Raw genomic sequence first — 7,175 nt, forward strand, 5'->3', positions numbered from 1 at the left:
AATGAAAGTCCTTATTTTTAGGAACAGGGAAATGAAAATCCAGAAGCTTTTTTCTGGAGCTCGTCGGCTTGGACCTGACCGGGCCTACTAATCTGTCTTGTCCAGCCCACCCCACATAAACCCCTCAAAAAAACAAGCTTCCATTAAAAAAAAACTCGTTAACAGGCGGAGAGCAGAGTGGGGGGAATCATGGCAGGCGGCGGAGGAGATAGCTGCCGCCGCGGTGGCCGAATCTTCTCCATCCGCATCCCTGGAGGCACGTGCGATCCCTAGGGTTATCAGGCCACCCACTCTCCCTCCCCCTACGTACCCTAGGGGGGCTGCACAATCTGACGCAGCAACCCTATAACCAGGAAGACAATCATAGGACTCAACCAATTGAGAGGCTCCTTCAATTCAGTTTCCTAGGTAGGTGACCGCTGTTGAACCTAAAGCCATGGGATCGGGCCGTACACTCCTGCAGCGCTCAGATGCAAACCATAGCTGCGTCTCTTTGAAGTAATTATTATTGATTCTTGGCGTGTTCAGGAGGGGGGGTCTGAGGCATTTTTACATATACTGGCGGCATCAGTATAGTCTGTACGAACCCACCAGTATCATCAATATCTTGCTGGCTCAATGTATAACGGTGGAAGGGCTAGTTCAGCCCCACCTGAGGGGCCTAGTATCTCAGCCGAGGATCCCATATCAAGCTCGTATGCTGGAACATTAGGGGCTTCGGAAACTTGGGCCGATGACGCCAGTCGACTACATTAGGCAGGAAAATATCGATACAGTGGGTCTGCAAGAGACGATTCGTGAGGACTTCTCCATGCAGGAACTCCAGGGCCTGTCCCGGCACCTGTTCGCATTGCAATGGCTCCCGGCGGCTGGACTGTCTAGGGGCATCTTGCTGGGGGTCAGGGAGGATTTCCTCTCGGTCGAGGATATGGATCGAGGGGAATTCTTACTTAGTATGGCTGTCACTGACCGACGTATGAACCTCAGTTGGGAGGTGATCATTTTCTATGACCCGGCTAATCACAGGCGGTCGGCGGACTTCATGGCCGAATTAAAGGATTATTAGGTGGAGCGCTGCACTACTCCGGTTGTAGTGGCTGGCGACTTCAACCTTATTAGGCAAGATGCTGACAAGAGCTCTCCCAATGTTGACCGGTTGCACATGCGAATGTTTAACGATTGCATAGTTGATCTAGCCCTACAGGAAATAGCCCATGCGGGGCCAGGTTCACATGGACTAGTAAGCAGGTGGACCTGATCCGGAGTGTGCTGGATAGGGTCCTAGTATCTGTACAGTGGGAGATTATGTTCCCACTCTGCTCGCTCAGGACGGTAACCAGGATTGGCTCTGACCACGTCCGCCTGCTATTTGTGTCGGGGGAATGGTCGCCACTGTGGTAGAGGTGCTTCCATTTTGAACCATTGTGGCTATTACAGTCGGGATTGTTTGAGATGGTATGGGACCGGTGGCTTCAAGCGGACGTCAATCCACCGCGGGCCTTTTGTGCTACAGATATCTGGCGCCATTGCTCAGAAAGTTCCCGCTAGTTTATGCGGGGATGGGGCGCCAACCTGGGCGCCGATATCAGGGCTCGTAAAGGGGCTCTGCTTGACCAAATTAAGGCTCTAGACGTGGTTGCTGACACGGTCGGTTTGTCGACCGATGATTATCTCAGGCGCTACTCCCTTGAGTCCTCATTGATAGAGATCTTCAAGGGGGGAGAACAGTTATGACAGTGTCGGGGAGGCCAGAAATAGCTCCTCCAAGGCGATGCAAATACCGCTTACTTCCAGGCGATCGCCAATGGGCGGCGCCAAAAGTATTCTATCCCGTGTCTTTGGGAGGGACTCCCTCCTGGAACACCCGGATGAGATTAGGTCCCACATTTACTCCTTTTTTCAAGGGGCTCTTCTCAGCAGAACCCCGCGGTGGGTTTCTTTGGTAGAGAACTTTTGGCCGCTAGAGGACAGGGTATCTGACATTGAGAATGCAGAATTAACTATCCCATCCTCGCTGGAGGAGGTGGGTAGGGCTATCGCCTCTATGAAGGCGGGGTCGGCACCGGGGGCGGACGGCTTGCTGGTGGCCTTCATCCAGAAATTCTGGAATGTCCTAAAACCTGTGATCATGCCAATGTTCCATGAATTTTAAATTGGGACGTTCGATATGTCACGAATAAACTCTGGTGTCATTACCCTGATCCCCAAGGTAGTAGGGGCTACGGACATCCGACACTTTAGGCCTATCACGATTATCAACGTACTTGAACGCTTCTTCTCCAAAGTCAGTATGACCCGAGTAGCCCCTATAGCGGAGCTGAAGGAAATATACTCTAGAGGCAATAATAAAGTTGTTATTTTATATTTCCTTATTCCTAATAAATGTTTATTATTCATGCTAGAATTGTATTGATCGGAAACATAATACATGTGTGAATACATAAACAAACAACGTGTCCCTAGTGAGCCTATACTAGACTAGCTCACTGATCAAAGATGGTTATGGTTTCTTAACCATGGACATGAGTTGTCATTTGATAACGAGATCACATCATTAGGAGAATGATGTGATGGACAAGACCCATCCATTATCTTAGCATATTGATCGTTCAGTTTTATTGTTATTGCTTTCTTCATGTCAAATACATATTCCTTCGACTATGAGATTACGCAGCTCCCGGATACTGGAGGAATACCTTGTGTTCTTTCAAACGTCACAACGTAAGTGGGTGATTATAAAGATGCTCTACAGGTATCTCCGAAGGTGTTTTTTGGGTTGGCATAGATCGAGATTAGGATTTGTCACTCCGAGTATCGGAGAGGTATCTCTGGACCCTCTCGGTAATGCACATCATAAGAAGCCTTGCAAGCAAAGTGACTAATGAGTTAGTTACGAGATGATGTATTATGGAACGAGTAAATAGACTTGCCGGTAACGAGATTGAACAAGGTATGTGGATACCGACGATCGAATCTCGGGCAAGTAACGTACCGATGGACAAAGGGAATAACATATGTTGTCATAACAGTTCGATCGATAAAGATTTTCGCAGAATATGTAGGAGCCAATATGAGCATCTAGGTTCCGCTATTGGTTATTGACCAGAGAGGTGTCTCGGTCATGTCTACATAGATCTCGAACCCGTAGGGTCCGCACGCTTAACGTTCGATGACAGTTTAGTATTATATGAGTTATGTGATTTGGTGACCGAATGTTGTTCGGAGTCCCGGATGAGATCACAGACATGATGAGGAGTCTCGAAATGGTCGAGAGGCAAGGATTGAAATAGAGGAAGATGGTATTCGTGAAGGAAATATGCCCTAGAGGAAATAATAAAGTTATTATTTATTTCCTTATATCATGATAAATGTTTATTATTCATGCTAGAATTGTATTAACCGGAAACATGATACATGTGTGAATACATAGACAAACAGAGTGTCACTAGTATGCCTCTACTTGACTAGCTCATTGATCAAAGATGGTTATGTTTCCTAGCCATAGACATGAGTTGTCATTTGATTAACGGGATCACATCATTAGGAGAATGATGTGATTGACTTGACCCATTCGGTTAGCTTAGCACTTGATCGTTTAGTATTCTGCTATTGCTTTCTTCATGACTTATACATGTTCCTATGACTATGAGATTATGCAACTCCCGTTTACCGGAGGAACACTTTGTGTGCTACCAAACGTCACAACGTAAATGGGTGATTATAAAGGTGCTGTACAGGTGTCTCCGAAGGTACTTGTTGGGTTGGCGTATTTCGAGATTAGGATTTGTCACTCCGGTTGTCGGAGAGGTATCTCTGGGCCCACTCGGTAATGCACATCACTATAAGCCTTGCAAGCATTGTAACTAATGAGTTAGTTGCGGGATGATGTATTACGGAACGAGTAAAGAGACTTGCCGGTAACGAGATTGAACTAGGTATTGAGATATCGACGATCGAATCTCGGGCAAGTAAACATACCGATGACAAAGGGAACACCGTATGTTTTTATGCGGTTTGACCGATAAAGAGCTTCGTAGAATATGTAGGAGCCAATATGAGCATCCAAGTTCCGCTATTGGTTATTGACCGGACACGTGTCTCGGTCATGTCTACATAGTTCTCGAACCCATAGGGGTCAGCATGCTTAAATTTTGTGACGATCGGTATTATGAGTTTTGTGTTTTGATGTACCGAAGGTAGTTCGGAGTCCCGGATATGATCACGGACATGACGAGGAGTCTCGAAATGGTCGATACGTAAAGATCGATATATTGGACGACTATATTCGGACACCGGAAGTGTTCCGGGTGGTTTCGGAGAAAACCGGAGTGCCGGAGGGTTACTGGACACCCCCCCGGGAACTAATGGGCCTTGTTGGGCCCTAGTGGGAGAGAGAGGGGCCGGCCAGGGCAAGAGGCGCCCCCCTCCCCTTGAGTCTTAATAGGACAAGGAGGGGGGGCGCCCCCCCTTGCCTTTCCCCTCTCCCACTCCTTCCTTCCCCCTCCTAGTGGGAGTAGGAAAGGGGAGTCCTACTCCCACTAGGAGGAGGACTCCTCCTCCTGGCGCACCTCCTAGGGCCGGCCGGCCTCCTCCCCTTGCTCCTTTATATACAGGGGTAGGGGGGCACCTCTAGACACACAAGTTGATCTGTTGATCTATTCCAGCCGTGTGCGGTGCCCCCCTCCACCATATTCCACCTCGGTCATATCGTAGCGGTGCTTAGGCGAAGCCCTGCGTCGGTAACAACATCATCACCGTCATCACGCCGTCGTGCTGACGGAACTCTCCCGTGAAGCTCTGCTGGATCGGAGTTCGCGGGACGTCATCGAGCTGAACGTGTGCTGAACTCGGAGGTGCCGTACGTTCGGTACTTGGATCGGTCGGATCGTGAAGACGTACGACTACGTCAACTGTGTTGTGCTAACGCCTCCGCTTTCGGTCTACGAGGGTACGTGGACACACTCTCCCCTCTCGTTGCTATGCATCACCATGATCCTGTGTGTGCGTAGGAATTTTTTTGAAATTACTACGTTCCCCAACAGTGGTATCAGAGCCTGGTTTTATGCGTAGATGTTATATGCACGAGTAGAATACAAGTGAGTTGTAGGCGATACAAGTCATACTGCTTACCAGCATGTCATACTTTGGTTCGGCGGTATTGTTGGATGAAGCGGCCCGGACCGACATTACGCGTACGCTTACGCGAGACTGGTTCTACCGACGTGCTTTGCACACAGGTGGCTGGCGGGTGTCAGTTTCTCCAACTTTAGTTGAACCGAGTGTGGCTACGCCCGGTCCTTGAGAAGGTTAAAACAGCACTAACTTGACGAACTATCGTTGTGGTTTTGATGCGTAGGTAAGAACGGTTCTTGCTCAGCCCGTAGCAGCCACCGAAAACTTGCAACAACATAGTAGAGGACGTCTAACTTGTTTTTGCAGGGCATGTTGTGATGTGATATGGTCAAGACATGATGCTATATTTTATTGTGTGAGATGATCATGTTTTATAACTGAGTTATCGGCAACTGGCAGGAGCCATATGGTTGTCGCTTTATTGTATGCAATGCAATCGCCCTATAATTGCTTTACTTTATCACTAAGCGGTAGCGATAGTCGTAGAAGCAATAGTTGGCGAGACGACAATGATGCCACGATGGAGATCAAGGTGTCGTGCCGGTGACGATGGTGATCATGACGGTGCATCGGAGATGGAGATCACAAGCACAAGATGATGATGGCCTTATCATATCACTTATATTGATTGCATGCGATGTTTATCTTTTATGCCTCTTATTTTGCTTAGATCGAAGGTAGCATTGTAAGATGATCTCTCACTAAATTTCAAGGTATAAGTGTTCTCCCTGAGTATGCACCATTGCGAAAGTTCTTCGTGTTGAGACACCATGTGATGATCAGGTGTGATAGGCTCTACGTTCAAATACAACGGGTGCAAAACAGTTGCACACGCGGAATACTCAGGTTAAACTTGACGAGCCTAGCATATGCAGATATGCCTCGGAACACTGAGACCGAAAGGTCGAGCGTGAATCATATAGTAGATATGATCAACATAGTGATGTTCACCATTTAAACTACTCCATCTCACGTGATGATCGGACATGGTTTAGTTGATTTGGATCACGTGATCACTTAGATGATTAGAGTGATGTCTATCTAAGTGGGAGTTCTTAAGTAATATGATTAAATTGAACTTAAATTTATTATTAACTTAGTACCTGATAGTATTTTGCTTGTCTATGTTGTTGTAGATAGATGGCCCGTGCTGTTGTTCCATTGAATTTTAATGCGTTCCTTGAGAAAGCAAAGTTGAAAGATGATGGTAGCAATTACACGTACTGGGTTCGTAACTTGAGGATTATCCTCATTGCTGCACAGAAGAATTACGTCCTGGAACCACTGCTAGGTGCCAGACCTGCTGCAGGACCAACACCAGATGTTATGAACGTCTGGAAGAGCAAAGCTGATGACTACTCGATAGTTCAGTGTGCCATGCTTTACGACTTAGAACCAGGACTTCAACGACGTTTTGAACGTCATGGACCATAGGAGATGTTCCAGGAGTTGAAGTTAATATTTCAAGCAAATGCCCGGATTGAGAGATATGAAGTCTCCAATAAGTTCTACAGCTGCAAGATGGAGGAGAATAGTTCTGTCAGTTAGCATATACTCAGAATGTCTAGGTATAACACTCACTTGATTCAACTGGGAGTTAATCTTCCGGATGATAGTGTTATTGACAGAATTCTTCAGTCACTGCCACCAAGCTACAAGAGCTTCGTGATGAACTATAACATGCAAGGGATGGATAAGACGATTCCCGAGCTCTTCGCAATGCTAAAGGCTGCGGAGGTAGAAATCGAAAAGGAGCATCAAGTGATGATGGTTAACAAGACCACCAGTTTCAAGAAAAAGGGCAAAGGGAAGAAGAAGGGGAACTTCAAGAAGAGCAACAAACAAGTTGCTACTCAGGAGAAGAAACCCAAGTCTAGACCTAAGCCTGAGACTGAGTGCTTCTACTACAAGCAGACTGGTCACTGGAAGCGGAACTGCCCCAAGTATTTGGCGGATAAGAAGGATGGCAAGGTGAACAAAGGTATATGTGATATACATGTTATTGATGTGTACCTTACTAATGCTTGCAGTAGCACCTGGGT

The sequence above is a fragment of the Triticum aestivum genome, chromosome 7D (assembly GCF_018294505.1).
Source record: "Triticum aestivum cultivar Chinese Spring chromosome 7D, IWGSC CS RefSeq v2.1, whole genome shotgun sequence".
Taxonomy (NCBI): Eukaryota; Viridiplantae; Streptophyta; class Magnoliopsida; order Poales; family Poaceae; genus Triticum; species Triticum aestivum.